The sequence below is a fragment of the Anomalospiza imberbis genome, chromosome 1 (assembly GCF_031753505.1).
Source record: "Anomalospiza imberbis isolate Cuckoo-Finch-1a 21T00152 chromosome 1, ASM3175350v1, whole genome shotgun sequence".
Lineage (NCBI taxonomy): Eukaryota > Metazoa > Chordata > Aves > Passeriformes > Viduidae > Anomalospiza > Anomalospiza imberbis.
Genome location: NC_089681.1, coordinates 1165240 through 1177540, shown reverse-complemented (window position 1 = coordinate 1177540; position 12301 = coordinate 1165240). Strand labels below are relative to the sequence as shown.

Below are 12301 nucleotides of genomic sequence, written 5' to 3'. Positions count from 1 at the left end.
TTTAATGCCTTTGCCCCTCAACTTTGCTTCTGCTTGTTCCTCTCCCAGTGACCCACAGCTTTCTCTTGTCCCACCTTGTGTTCCTCCCCTAAACAAGCCCAAGGAAGCCCTGTGCCAAAATGCCAAAGTGCTTTGCCCACCGACATCCCCATGTGTCCCAGCCCTTGGCACCCACCTCCTGTAGAAAGGTGATGAGGAAGGAAAAAGCTGAATTTGAACTTAATCTGGTGTGTGTTTTGAAAGAGTATAGAAAGTGTGGTTTTTAAAAAACTTTAATAACAAAGCAGGCCCAAGGAAAATGTCAATTCTTTATTTCATAGTGGGGGTGGGCTAGGTTGTTTTACTGGTGAGGGATTAGCCAGCGGCTTCCTGGCTTTCTGTGTCAGCACTATTGTGGCCAGCTGGACCAGGGCTGTGAATGTCCCTCTGTGCTGGGCACTGGTTTGGCCACAGCTCTTGTGCTGTGTGTGGATGTGTGCCCCCATTAAGATGTGACTAGTGATAGATGCCTCTGCATGAAATGAGGCTTCTCGCTCCCACGTTTGTGCTGTCTCATCACTTTTGGCAGTGCCAAAAGGAGTTCCTGGCTGGAGTCCTGGATCTAGTAACTCCAGGCTTGGTGGGATGGGCAATCTTGGTCATAATTAGGGTTTTTCAATCTCAGAATCATAAAATTGTTTGGCTTGGAAGGGTTCAAAAAACCATCTTGTTACAACGCCCTTGGCAAGGCCAGGGCACCTTCCACTATCCCAGGTTTCTCCAAGCCCTGTCCAACCTGGTCTTGGACACTTCTAGTGATGGGGCATCCACTTTTCTCATCAGTTTGTGCATTTGCCTCACCACTCAATAAATCCCAATAATTCAGGACAAGGGGGAATTCTTTTTTAATTGAGACAGCACCTTTAGGTTAGCTACTAGGAAAAAGTTCTTGACTGTGACAGTGGTGAGGCCCTGAAAGTAGTTGTCCAGAGAAGTTGTGGATCTGGAATTCAGATTGTGAAGCCTAGTCTCTAGGACAAGTCCATGATTTTTTATGTCCCTTACAACCGAAACCATTCCATGGTTCTGTGACTCTGTGATACTCGCTCTGTCCTTCTGACAGTCACACCTTCTCCTAAACTGGGATTGCTGTGGCTCATCCCCTTCCCACTGCCCGTCCTCTCCTTCCCCCAGGGAGACACAGTTCATCCCTGAGCTCGTTATGTTCAGGTATAGCTCAATAATTAACAACCCTCACAGGAACCAGGGCTGCCGTCAGACTGAGGCTTCCAGTCAGTGCAGGAGGAGCAGGGCTTGAAGTAAAAGGACTTGTAATTAATGTTCTCTACAATATGCAAATGAGATTTCCTTGTCCTTAGACCAAAGGCAACTAAATTAGTCAAACCAAAAGGGAAGAAGAACAGGAGACAATGTTTAAATTTGAGAACAGAGGGAGGATGATGCTTTTATTCCAGAGTAATTGAGATTACAAATCCACTCTCCCCTGGACCAGTGAACATTTCTATCTGCTTAGTTGCCTAATTTGTGTTTGACTCAAAGGAAGAAGTTAATTTTTTTTTCTCTTCCTCTACAACTCAGAAAACTTGGAATAGAAACAGCTCTGGGAAGGAACAGCCAGGAAAGCAAAGCAAGACAACACAGCAGCAATCACTAAGGTAATCACTGAAAGCAAACAGGAGCTCCTAGGATTCTCCCAAATAGAAAGTTTGGTAAAAATCTTGGGGCAAGGGCAAAAAACCCCACATTTTGCAACTTGAATAAGTTATCTTTACTCCTTACAGGAGGATGGAGAATGGGGTGAGTAATTTAGTAGGAAAGGAAAAGGGTGGATGTGTATTAGAGCCACTGGAAAGGGAGAGAAGGTGTTTAGAAACACAGGAATTTAAAAAGGCAGAAAATAGAAAGATTGGGATGTGATGAACACACAGTGGGGTCCTTAAAGAATGAAACTGGTCCTCACTGGCTCCATGGCATTACCTCATTTCTGATTTCATCCTCCATGGCTTCAGAAGCCTCTCTAGCAGCTTCAGGGTTAATCTCTCCCCTCAGATTCAACTACAAAAAACACTGGAGAACCACAGACCTGCAAATCTGTCTTGCATTCACCCTTTTTTTTCCCCATCCATTGAATTCCAGCACAACCCAGTGCTAAAACTTGCAAAAACATTGGGCAGGTAGGTGAAGATGCTCTGGTCCATTGAGATGGGTTTCATCTGGTCAGATGTTTACAGATTCCTCCAACTAAATGGCTGGAGGTGAGTTATTTTAAGAAAATTGTGAAAATTTTAATGAAATTGGGCACCTCATCGTAATGATACTGTCTGGACTAGGGAAGATGACTCTAAAATGGTTTAAAAACTGAATGGGCAGGTGATTTTAATTTGTTGCAGTCTGTCTCTAAAGCACAATGGGAGAACACAGAAAAAGGGGATCATAGGATCACTTAGGTTGGAAAAGACCTTGAAGTTCATCAGGTCCAGCACTTAACCCAGCACTGCCATGAAACAATGTCGCCAGGTGCCACATACATCTACACATCTTTTAAACACCTCCAGGGACAGTGACTCCACCATGTCCATGGGTAGCCTGTTCCAGGGCTGGACCAGCCTTTCAGTGAAGAATTTGTTCCTGATGTCCAGTCTAAACCTCGTCTGATGGAACTTAAGACCATTTCTCCTCGTCCTGTCACTTGTCACCCAGGAGGAGAGACCAACACTCACCTGCACCCTCCTGTCAGGGAATTGTGGAAAGCCAGAAGGTCCCTCCTGCGTTTCCTTTTCACCAGGCTGAGCCCCCACCAGCTCCCTCAGCTGCTCCTGGTGCTCCAGACCTGTCCCCAGCTCCATTCCCTTCTCGGATATGCTCCAGCCGCTCAGTATCTTCCCTGCCATGAGGATTCCACATCCCACACTTGGGTGATGTGTCCCAGTGTCACACTTCAGCTATGAGACAGCACTCCTGGTTTCTCCCTCTGATTTTGTAATATAGATCCACAAGTTTCTCTTAGGAAATTTTCTCTTTTCTTTGGCACTTTCTGGGTGATGTCCCTGTTCAGAGAGCTCCATTTTCCTTCCAGCCAGGAGACAGGACAGACTGAGGCTGAGGAGAGCTGGGGTTGAACATAATTGCCTTTGTTGAGCTAACCTGATGTTTGAACTTTCTCACATCACTTGCCCTCTCCATAATTCTGTTTTTCTTCCCTATCTCCCCCTGGAGTTACTGCTGCGGTTGTAACTCTTTCAAGGGAAGAAATCAGCTCTCTTTATTTTTCCCATTTAATTCCACACCTGCATTTCTCCGGGGCCAATTTATTTGTTGTTTTTTTCCAAGGCTTTCTCTCCACACAAGTCACTGTGCCTGCCTTGTCCACTAGATGTCATGAAATGCTGTGGATGCTCTCAGAGCTGTGGGTGAAGGGGACTTTTAGCTGCTTGGTAGCAAATTGCTGGAGTTCCTCCCTGGCCATCTGCTTTTTTGGAGGTAGCCCACTCAGCTGGGAACTGTGAGCACAAGCATCAGCTGCTGCCAGCACCGTCCTATTTTCAGCTCCAAGGAATCACGACTGTTGGCTGCACTGCCAGGAACAGAAGCTCCTGGCATTTGCTTGGGGTTGGTGAGTACAGGAGAAAACCCAGAGGGAGAAGGGTTCGGCTTCAGCTGACCCACAGTTAGGTATGGACAGCTCTGCAGCTCTCCCAAGTCTTCCTGTTTGCTTCAGGAATAAATTTCCTCTCTTCATTTCCAAGCTGCTGGAAGGAGTAGTTGTGCTGGAAGAAGTTGTGCTTGGGATTGGTGGAGGCACTTTCCTGGAAAGGCACTTGGAAAGGAGAAATATGAAGTTTATTGGCTGGAGATGTGACTCATCCAGAGATGCAGGCTCTCCACAGCTTCATATACAAAGGTCTTCAGGGTCTAAGCATTCCTTAATAGATTTTGGAAGCTTTCCTTACTTTTTAGAAATTTCTTTTCATTTTTTCAGAGCTTTCCTTTCACTTTTCTTGCATTATTCATGTGATTAGTTACCATTTGTCTCTTCTATTTTAAAGAACTCTCTTTTGTTAGGACTGGCCTGCAGTCAGCAGGGTTCAAGTGGGGGTGGGAGAGATATTTTTCATTCATTGCTTGACTGAAGAAAAAGTGATTGTTAATGGAAGTGGTTGTTTATTTCCCTATGTTTTATTTCTTTCCCTGTGAAGGAAAAGAGAGGGAGAGGATTTCAGCTGAGGGGTTTCCAAGATGGAATTAATCAAGTTGCCCCCAACAGAGGTAACATTTGCTGTGCCAATTTTGTGAGTATTTATATATCACCCCACTAAATTCAGGGACAGATTGCCGAGGGATATCCTGTCACCACAACAGAGCACTTTTGTCCCTCTCCCTCACACACAGTACTGCTCCAGGTAACCTTGTTCCCATAGAAAAGGTTGGGATGACCGTCTTTCTTCCTAAAGTTCCACATGAATGTGCTACGTGAGTAAGAAACCTGAACACATCTTTGCAGAGACTCGTGTTAACAGTTCAGCAAATGTCGGATTTTTCTGAGCCAACAGCTTGTCAGACCCAAATAAGACTTCCACATTTCCAACACTGGAAGCAAAACCCTCAGGATGTTTTGCAAAGGTCTTTTTTTTCCTGCCAACCTCTCCCTGTTGGTGTTCTGGCCTAGTTTGTAAGTTTGATCAGGCCAGACAAGTCCCAGGAGGTGCCAGGGATGTGAATCTCTGGTTTGAGGGTGGAAAGGAGGGTGAGACTTTGTCCATATGGACCAAATCCCTTTTAAAACACTTTGATTCTGGGATTAAGAACATGTGCCAGCTCTTTTATATGGTCTTCTAGACCTGGGCCTGCAGCTCTAGAGATTCAGCAGCAGAGAAAGTGAAGAGACAAGAACAGAAGATGGCAACAAAGATGATGAAGGGACTGGAGCATCTTTGTTATGAGGCCAGGCTGAAAGAGTTGAACATGTTCAGTCTCAAATCAAGTGACTGAGAGGGAACCTTATCAATGTCCAGTGATATCTGCAAGGAGGGGTCAGAGGATAGACCAGGCTCTGCTCCATGGGGCCCAGCAATAGGAGAGGAAGAACAGGCAGAATATGATGCCCAGGAAGTTCCACTTGAACATGAGGAAAAACTGTCCTGTGCAGTGCCCAAGCCCTGAACAGATTGTCCAGAGAGGGTGTGGAGTCTCCCTCACAGGCCACATTCCAGAACCATCTGGACATGATCCTGGGCCATGTGTTCTGGGATAGCCCTGGTTGAGCAGGGAGGTGGTACCAGATGACCCCACTGTGGTCACTTCCAGCCTGACCCATCCTGTGATTTTCTGAGAAGAGACACCTGTTCTAGGGCAGACAGTGGCTGCTGGCAGAAGAAAGGCTCCAAGTCCCTCACTGGGTTCTGGAGAAGTCACATCAAAGCCCCACTGCTTGACAGGTAAGAAAAACCTTGAGCAAATATGTGGAAGGTCAAAGAAGGTCTGAGCTTTGTGGGAAAACACTTGAAACTCCTGTTCCTCTACCTGAAAGTTGCTTAGGAGTCCTCTGCAGAGAGATCCTGCCTTGCCTTGCCCAGAGAAGGTGTGGCTGCCCCATATCTGGAAGTGTCCAAGGCCAGCTTGGATGGGGCTGGGAACAACCTGGGCTAGTGGAAGGTGTCCCTGCCCATGGCAGGGAGTTGGAATGAGATGATCTTTAAGGTCCCTTCCAACCCAAACCATTCCATGATTCTATGATTCCTGCAGTGACAAAACCACCAGAAAGACAGAGCTGGCCAGCAGGACCCTGATGGCTGGGATTATTTGGGGTGACATATGCCAGCAGCGTGGATGAACCCATTTGCCCCAAAAGCCGCAGCAATCTCTACAGGTCCTACCTGTCCTGCATCCATCCCTGTGCTCCCTGCTGTCATCCTCGTCCTTCCCGAGCCGATTTTCCCTGGTTTTGTGTGCTTTGGAGCCAGGAGAGGGCAGCAATGCTCATGGACAGACACACAGTGCCGCTGCTGTCCCCGCTCCCCTCCGAGGGTCTGGCAGTGACATCCCAGCGCCCCAGTCATGTTCAGATGGACAGCACTGTACCCAGGTGCTTCTGGCACTTCAGACTCAGGTAAATCCATGTATATATATATATATATATATATATTTTTTTTTTTTTTTTTTTTTTTTTTTTAATTTGCAAAAGGAAACTTCTCCTCTGCATCTTGGTTTGCATAGGCTGTGATTTAAAACCCCGCCCAACATCCCAAGGTGTGGCCAAGCAGCGTCTCCCTTTCTTCTCATGCAGATGAGACTCTGGACACTTTTAAGCAATTGGTTTTGATTTAATTGCTCTTTTTGATGAGCATTTAAAGCCCTCCATGGCTTAGAAAATTCAAGAAATGAACAACCTTTCTCCAGCCTCAAGTAATAAATGAAAAATATGAGATTTCTGAAATATTTTCCCTTAATAAGCATTGATTAGTCACAAATCTCTGCTAAGCAATGGGAGTCTGCATCGAATGTGGATGCGTCAAAAAAGTTCAATGTCGAGATAATAATTTTTTTTTTTTTTTTTTCAGCGAGAACAATCAAACACTGGAACAATCTGACCAGGGATGTGATGGAGTTCCCAGTCCTGAAGGGTTTCAAGCCTCATCCCTGGAAGTGTCCAAAAGCCAGCCTGGAAGGGGTTCTTGAGCAACCTGGTCCAGTGGAAAGTGTTCCTGCCCATGGCAGAGGGTGGATAATCTTGAAGGTCCCTTCCAAACCAAACCATTCTATGAATCCATGAAGATGAAACTGGACAAAGTGTTAGACAATCTCATCAAGGATCCCTTCAGATTAAAGATCCTACTTGCTGGACTCAGGATGGGGACATAAAATCCTGAAGACGTCCCCCTGGATGAGTGACCTTTAGTGAAGGAGCTCTCCTCAGGGTGCCTGATCTTGGAGTGAGGCTCTGCCCGTGTTCTTAACAGGTGGTGGCTGCCCCAACCCTCCAAAATCTCCTTCTGAGTCCATGACTCATCTGCTATGATGAGCAAACGAGACTTTCCTTCCCCTTCTCCTTTCCCAAGCCAGAATGAGCCAAAACACCGTTTGTTTTAACAATAGATAGAGCAAGAGAGATCCACAGGCATGAAACCTGAGCTGTGGAGCTGTGCCAATCCACAGGCAGGCAAGGTGAGAGGGAAATGGCAAATGCCTCATTGATTTCAAAACTGCTACACGATCCTGCCTGGGAGTCTGTGAAGCTGTTAAAAAAAAAAAACAAAAAAAAAAAAAAACCTTAAAAGGACGCGGTGTTGATGGGGAGTTGGCAGCTTCCTTTGTGCCGGCTGTTTATTCTCATACAAAGCAATCCAAATGCGGAATGTTTACCCAATGGAAACCCCTCAGTACTGTGTTTCCCCCTCGGAGCCTCGCACAGCTCATTCCTCACCAGCTGGAGCTCTGCAAAACACCTTTCTTACTCACCCGCGGCCACCCACATCCAGACGCCACCAGGTCTGAAGGAGCTCGAGGAACAGGGGTTGACCAGGACGTCTTTTAAGCCAACACAGAAGCCCCTGACTTGCCCTCCTGGCTTTTTTCTCCATTTCTGCCTTTAAATTTATAAAAGACACGAGGTACGTTGCTTTGGTGGCAGGTTGATACTCAACTCCCAGGAGTTTGATTCCCTTCTCTTCCACTAATGTCTCCCAGGGCAAAGGGTCGTTTTCATTAAGGCCACATCCCTGTGATGGGCAGTGGTGACACATGGCTTTGCATCCATCAAAAGCATCGAGACTGAGAATTTGTAGTGCCAAAATCTCCTCCTTCTCTGTAACAAGGCCCATTAGCCAGGCCTCAAGACTAACGACTTCCCATCAGCCGGGAATGTGGGCAGAAGCAGCTGATAATTATAGACATCCTGCAACTCTTCCCTTACAAGCTCAGGAAATTCTTCTGCAGGATAAAGTTAAAAGGGATGCTGAAGTTTTCATCTGCAAGGATACAGTTCTAAGAGTTCCATGTAAAATCCCCTAAAATGGGGTTTTATAGAGAATCATAGGATGGTTAAGAGATGGAAGGGACCTTGAATGCTCTGAGCCCTCTCCCCCGCTGCCTCTGTAAATATCACCTCTGTTCTCCTGTGAAGTCCCTCAGGAAGACCCTCACCTCTGTCCAGGGCCACGGATTATTACAACCCAACCTCCTTAAAATATGACATAATCCAGACTGATTTGGGTTGGAAGAAGCCTTAATGATCCAGTTCCAACCCCCCATCATCTGTTGCATAAAGGGTGAAATTTATTTTGCATGGCTTTCTTTTTCTCACATATGTTTTGTTAGCCACTCCCACTCACTCTGTAAGACTTGTTGCTTACCTCAATTTCCCTTTCTCTTGGAATAAATTCTCTCTTTTCAGTTGAAACTGAATTTCCTCACCCCTGTTTCTGGACCCTGCAAAGTCCTGCTGTTCCTCTGTTTCCACCATCAAAGGGAAGAGATGACCTTGCTCAGATCCTCTCCGGGGAGTTGCACTGAGCTTTGGAGGAGGGGAAAACCTCGTTGCTGCAGCAGCCATCAGCTCATGCATATGCCACTGTCAATTCATCTAAAGTCTGTTGGACAAATTCCAGCACTCTGCAGGAAAAAAAAAAAAAAAAAAAAAAAAAAAAAAAAACCAAAACAAAACAAAACAAAAAAAAAAAAAAAAAAAAAAACAGAAAGAAAGGGGGAAAAAAAAAGGAGCTGGCAGAGGTAATGGGATATGCCAGAAATTATTGTATCTTTTTTTATTCTGATTCTTGGGGTTCTTTGGGATTTTTACCTCCTTCATTAAGCTGGTGTTTGGGTTTTGCACTGGTTAGGCCCACCCTAAGCTAATTGTTAACCTCTTAACTAATTGTTAACTTAGTTGTAAGTGAAGATACAGAGAACTCTGAGCCTTTTCATGGAATTATTAAACTTGGAAAAGACCTCTGAGATCACTGAGGTCCATCACCAACCCAGCACTGTGTTCACCACTACACCATATCCCTGAGCCACATCCACACACCTTTGAACACTTCCAGGGATTGGTGACCCCAGCACTTCCCTGGACAGATCTTTCCCATGCTTGACCACCCTTTCACTAAAGAAATTTGTCCTAATATCCCATCTGATCCGTTCCTGGTGCAATTTTAGGCCGTTTCTTCTTCTCCTATCTCTTTTTACTTGGGAGAAGAGACAGACCGACCCCTACCTGGTTGCACTCTCCTGTCAGTTCCAGACTTCAGGCTGTTGTTTGCTTTCCAGAGGAGAATCCTGGATGCCCAAGGAAATACTCCATACACTGAAAGGACATGCTCAACGAAAAACAATTTCCCAGGAATTTCAGGGTGCAGGACAGCAGTTTCCAGAGGTCAGGATGGCCGAGCGGTCTAAGGCGCTGTGTTCAGGTCGCAGTCTCCCCTGGAGGCGTGGGTTCGAATCCCACTCCTGACACCTTCTTTGCTAGCCAGAGCCATCCCACAGGGAATTCTGCTTCTCTGTGCAAGAGACATTCTGGGAATTTCCCTAACCTGGTCCAGCCCCAGGATTAGCACCCACTATTGGTTATTTTTGTTGGCAGTGATGAGTGTCCCTCCCACTTATCAACACCTTGGTGCAGGTGGAGTTTTATTTTTCCATAGGATCAACCTGGCTCAGGTGGAATTTTGGCTTTTCTGGTGTTTTACAGGCACTGAGGCTGCTGTTGACAAGTGGGTCTCGCTTGTCTCAGGAGGGAAAAGAGTTCTAAGCCATGAGTTTTGGGTCTGATTGAGGGCTTTAAATGAGGTTTGAAGGGGAAGGGGATAAAACCAGGCTCCCTGGATGAGCCCAGGGGCTACATGCCAGTGTTGGGATTGAAATCCATCTGCCTGTGGCATGGAAGGCTCTACAGAGGGATCTGGACAGGCTGGATCAATGGGCTAATTTTAAAAAATGGATAAATGTGGCACATTGTGACATGATTCAGTGACCATGGTGGCATACAGTCAAAGACTGGATGTGATGATCTTGGAGGTCTTTGCCAAACCCATCAGTTCTGTGGTTCTCAAATTCAGAAATTCTCTTCAAACCTAAACAAGACAACAAGGAAAAGAAAAATAAAAAGCAGCAGCTGCAGCAGTTAAACTCAGGACAATCTTTTTACTGCACCATTTTTTCCCTAATGCATGTAAGGCTTCTTAACATTTATGCTGCAAATTCCTTGAGATGATGTCTTTTACTGAGTGTTTTATCCAGCCCTGCAGTGTTTGAGTATTTCTGGTAGTAGAAATGTCCTCATCTGTCAGAGCAGGAGCTCTCAGCAATAACTGCTCCACTCCTCTTTTGCAAGAATTTTTTTGGTCATAGCTTATCACCATTGCAATCAAATCTCAGACCCTGGATTTCTTCCATCTTTCATTTTCAAAACCAGTAGCAAATCCTTGAGATCCTTGTGTGCCTCCCAGGCAGACAGGGGAGTCCAGCAAACAAAGGTGCATAAAAAGAGCAGGAAAACTGGTTCGTCTTGAAAGGCAAAGAAATTGGACCAAATTAATCATCCCATCTTCACTTTCTTAATAAGAACAACGCAGCAGCACTTCCTGCTATGGGGAAGGGGAAAAAAAGGTGCAGAGCTGATGTCAGGTGACACTGATGAATTTCAAGTTTTAAGTTAAAATAAAGTCTTCCCTTGAGACTGACATTTTGGAAGGAAAGACTTGGCTGCTGCAAGAGCCCAAGTCCAACTGAGAACATAAAACCTTAGAAGGTTTTTGTTATGGTCAGAGTTGCCGACTTCACCACTGCCCTGGGCAGCCTGTTTTGATGTTTGACCACTCCTCCAGGGAATATTTTTTTTCCTGATATCCAACCTGAACTCCCCTGGTGCAACTTGAGGCCATCTCCCCTTGTCCTGTCATTAATTGTGTGGGAGAAGATGCCAAGCCTTGTCTCTAATTAGAATATCCAAGTGCAACAGCTTTCTCAAAATCAAATGTTCTGGTGCAATCAGTGGTGAGATGCTTCCCCCAAAACTGCTGCTGAACAGAAAGGATTGAGTGTTTTGGGATCCGCTAACTCCTGGAATGGTGCTGGTTCAGCACATCAAAATACCAAGCAAGTGTTGGTAAATTGCTGAGGATGGTGCAGAACAACTCTGAGTATTTCAGAAGTCGGGAGGGAAATGAGATTAAAAGGGAATGATGTGTGCAATTTGTCTAATCCCCGACTAAGGGGACCAGAACTGTCCACAGGCATTTGCAGAATGTAAAAACAAGAAAGAATAAGAAAGATTGGCTTAGAGGGGAACAAATAGTGTTATTAGGAACAGTGGGAAGCAAAAGAAAATACAGCCTGAACTGCTTGGAATTTAATGCCTTGTTCTGTAGACATTCCTATTATGTAACATTTGTATTAAAAACTTCATCTTTCCAGAAATGTCAGGGGTTTTACAGAATAACTTATAATAATTCATCATCTTTTGTTGCTATTATTGTTTGTAAATAGAAACAACCAAAAAATAATTCTAGCTTTCAGTGATGGACTTGAAAAGAAATACCATCTGTAGACTAAGTTTTAATAAACAGGATTATATAATAAAAGACATTTGGTTGGAATTTACTCTGATTCCTGGGTTCTTGGAAAGGCAGGAAGACATCAAACTCTCCTCCGGACACACCAAGTCCAATTTAGAGATACCTCAGAAACAGGACCATGTAGGAAAAACACTGGAATTTGATGGGAGAGAAGAAAATTGGTTGAATCGCCCAGGAAAACATTCACTGCAGGAGAAAGATATCTCCCCATAAATTTATCCAGTGCCTCCCAGACTTCAAATATATTTATATATACATGTGTGCGTATGTTCGTATACACAGATGAACATACGTATATTTATATATACACATAAATATGTATTTCCACACACATATATAGGGAACTGGTGCTTTTCACACAGAATTTTATAGGAAATTAATATCCTAGTCTCCAAATCTTGCTTGCAGAAGCTGGATGGTGGGAGAGATATTTCTTTTCTGATCCCATGAGGTGTAAGATCCTCCCCACAAAATGATGTAACCCAGAAGGAACTCCGAAGATCTTGAGGAAAATTGGCTGCATAAATAGGCAGGTAGGTGGACAAACAGAGAGACAAGAACATGGAATATGCTTGTTCCAACAACTTTTAAGTGGACACCAACTTGGAAAAAGTTGCTCCTTTTCTGATGTGCTTTAACATTCGAGTTCACAGGAATTGTGTGGTTTTCCTGAAGTCAGAATAATCTCAGCAGCCGATCTTTGCAGCATGGCCAGCACTTTGATCAGTATC

General features: G+C 44.9%; 1 long non-coding RNA gene and 1 other non-coding gene across 2 annotated transcripts; both read left to right on the top strand.

The window, feature by feature from the left end:
• Window positions 1–1029: 1029 nt before the first annotated feature.
• Window positions 1030–6111, top strand: LOC137464273 (uncharacterized). Its single transcript, XR_010994158.1, has 3 exons — window positions 1030–1209; window positions 1579–1655; window positions 4837–6111. It is a non-coding gene; the product is annotated as an uncharacterized lncRNA (long non-coding RNA).
• Window positions 6112–9367: 3256 nt separating this feature from the next.
• Window positions 9368–9450, top strand: TRNAL-CAG (transfer RNA leucine (anticodon CAG)). Its single transcript has one exon. It is a non-coding gene; the product is annotated as a tRNA-Leu (tRNA).
• The last annotated feature ends 2851 nt before the right edge of the window (window positions 9451–12301 follow it).